This window comes from Ruditapes philippinarum, unplaced genomic scaffold (assembly GCF_026571515.1).
Source record: "Ruditapes philippinarum isolate M1 unplaced genomic scaffold, ASM2657151v2 ctg23964_1_1_1_1, whole genome shotgun sequence".
Lineage (NCBI taxonomy): Eukaryota > Metazoa > Mollusca > Bivalvia > Venerida > Veneridae > Ruditapes > Ruditapes philippinarum.
Window position 1 is genome coordinate 1 of NW_026863358.1, and position 3094 is coordinate 3094.

The window sequence follows — 3094 nt, forward strand, 5'->3', positions numbered from 1 at the left end:
CTATGTTACACGATCACAAATAGACGATATCAGCACCAAACTCCTCACAGCTGTTACGTCACGCTTTGCTACTTTAACTGTACAGACTAGGGGAAGTAACCGCTGCGAGGAGTTTGGATCAGTACGTGATATGCACGGGCTATTTTTAGATTACCTCACCAAGAAGTTCAGTAGATCTAAATATAACTCGATCATGCGTGATTTGGTAAGCAGGACCACCCTTTGAAGACTGAATACTACTACAGCGTATAAAACTAATACAGACAAAAAACAATTATAAAAGAAACTAACTTTTGCGTCTTGGAAAACAATTGAAACGGAACAATTTCGTTTATAATTTATTACGGTTTAAACCGATAAATCAAGTAAAAATAGAAATCCTATTTATATAAACAAACTGGGATTACCGAAGTAACTAAAATAGCTTAGATTTCCGTAATATTACTTCGTCTGATTCTGCAGTATGACGGAATCGCCCGAATTGTCACGATTGCAATCGGATTTACATCGGCTATTATCATTAATCCGAAGAGTGACGGAAAAGACCGAAAAGTTGCGATTGGCACGATTGCGGCTGGTTTCCCGTTCAACCATGAACCAACAGATGTAAGCAGGAAACCACCTAACCGGAACAAGTTTTCCATATGAAATGGCTTGCAGCCGTGGCTTGGCTTGCTGCAAGCCAAAAAGGGGAGTAACTGCGAAAGGTCAAAAGACGACGGCAATATTTTTATTCGCGTTTTTGAAGTTGCAGACATGAAACTTTTCGATTTTTTCTACGGTAGAGAAAATTGTGGGATAAGGCGAGAAGGTTGCCCCAGAATTGGGATTTATTTGCAAAGGTATACAGGGATTGTATTCTTCATTTGTTTTCTACCCAGACACTATGTGGAGCCTAGCGGTTTTCATGTTTGTCATCTGTTTTCGCAAATAGACCCATTTATTTTGCGAGTCTGAAAGGCGTTGGAAACCACATGAAACTGACACATATCTCGTATTAATGATACAAAATCCACAAAAGAACGCTCGTTTTGCCTGTAGCATAAACGATTACAGCAGAAAGTGTCGTATCGATTGAGATAATCCTTTTAACTGCAGTATTAATGAACTGATCAAGTGACACAAAACGGATGTTGAATACATACACACATAATTATGTTATTAATTATTCATTTTATAATTATTTTAACACCTATGCGACCAGTGTAGATCCAGATCAGCTTGCACATCCATGCAAGGGAGTCAAAATCCAAAGGCTGAAGTCAGTAGTTCCCGTGAGCCTTGTTAGAATCAGAGACATAGAGATAAGCAGCTCTTATATACTTCATTGAAATAACACTCATGCCTATCAAAAAGTGAAAAATTAGGCATTTTGTAGCAAATAAAACTTAATGGGTGTACATTTGATCCTTTTTTCAGATGTATTACCATCATTGTTTTTTATCATTTACTGTTTCAACTTCTTGTCATAACGAGGCTTTGAATCTTGGCTATCGGTTTCATCTTCATTGGTCTTGTATTGCTTTACGTCGTGACTTGCTCCAATAAAAAGTAAATTGAATCTGCAGAAACTATGTTAAGGCTTTGTTCTTATCTGATAAATGTTAATGTATTATATTGTTGATTTATATTTATAAACAGGTGAACATTTGGTTGGACCATTTGACGAGTGTTTCTGCCAACAGAAAAAGGGGCAAGGCAAAGGCGTCCGAGACACAGTCTTTGAAAAAGGTATTCAGGCACAATGACATTATGAGTTGAATTTCATAAATGATTGCCTCAACATTAAATGAGTCTGAGGCCAAAAAACTCTTTTTTTCTGAAAGCCTTACAAAACATATAAGGGGTATTGCACTTCTGTGGTCTAAATATGTGTATTTTATCATTGACATGGTGGGGAATCATTGATATGGTGACCTGTGACGTAACATGGTATCTTAAAGTCACATTATGCATTTGTAAACTTTATTTGAAATAAAAGAGTATTCAGTTTCACACCAATGACATCAAGTAGAATTCTGATGTAAAAATTTGCATTTGATTTCTTAAAGACATGAAAGAAAATCTTCAAAATACGCTATAAATATATTGCGCCCACTAGCGCAAATGTAATAATTGAAGGTATGTAATAATTGAAGGTATGTTTGGATGAAAAAATAATTTCTGAAGAATAGTTATGCGGAAATGAGCCATTTTCTTCAATAAGAGGATAAGTATGATATGTTTATTCAGTAATTGAAATTTTACTCACAAAAGCATTATGTTCCTTTAAACTTAATATTCTCCTGAAAAAGCACAAAATTGTTTATAATGTCGCTGGGGGCTACTGCAAGTCCTGCCAGTTACGCATACTCAAAAATATTTTCTGTTAAACAAAGATATTGACAAAAATTCTCACATGGACACCAGAATCTGAAAGATTATCAATTGCTGCAATACCATGTCATGTAGTCTCCATATTACGTGATTCCCCACTATAATTGCAAGATTAGTTTGATAGACTTAGTACCAGCAGAATTGTTAGAAAATAATGTATTTAAAAAAAAATCAGTACCATTTTTGTTCCAATAGAATTAAAAACAACCTACTGTTTTATCTATCAAAAAAATATGTTAGAAATCTTTGTTAAGTTGTGCTACTAAATTATTAATTTTTAAACAATCCAGGTTCAAGCTTCTATCCAGGCCCAAGCTCCTATCAAGGTTCAAGCTCCTATATATCCCGACTCAAGCTCCCATCCAGGCCCCTGCTCCTATCCAGGATTTTGAGGAAAGTGCACCAGATTGTGAGTACACCATGCAACTTAGCTTAAGAAAATTATGTCCGTTCTTTTTGTAGCTTTGTGTTGAGCTATAATTGTCGTTTCTCCATGAAACTTGGTCAAAATGTTTGGCTGAAATCTCGGCAAAATTCAAGGTTGGGTCATGTGGGGTCAAAGACTATGTCACTAGGTCAAATCTTAGAAAAAGAATGCAAACACTTTAGAGGCCACATTTTTGGCCCATTTTTCATTAAAGTTAGTGTAAATGTTCAACTCTATGAAATCTAGAACATGTTCAAAATTAAGTCATGAGGGGTCAAAAATTAAGTCACT

At 35.6% G+C, this 3094-nt stretch overlaps 1 long non-coding RNA gene across 1 annotated transcript; it reads left to right on the forward strand.

Moving 5' to 3' along the window:
• Nucleotides 1-710: 710 nt before the first annotated feature.
• LOC132721907 (uncharacterized) lies at nucleotides 711-2785 on the forward strand. Its single transcript, XR_009624539.1, has 3 exons — nucleotides 711-842; nucleotides 1642-1731; nucleotides 2667-2785. It is a non-coding gene; the product is annotated as an uncharacterized LOC132721907 (long non-coding RNA).
• Nucleotides 2786-3094: the final 309 nt, after the last annotated feature.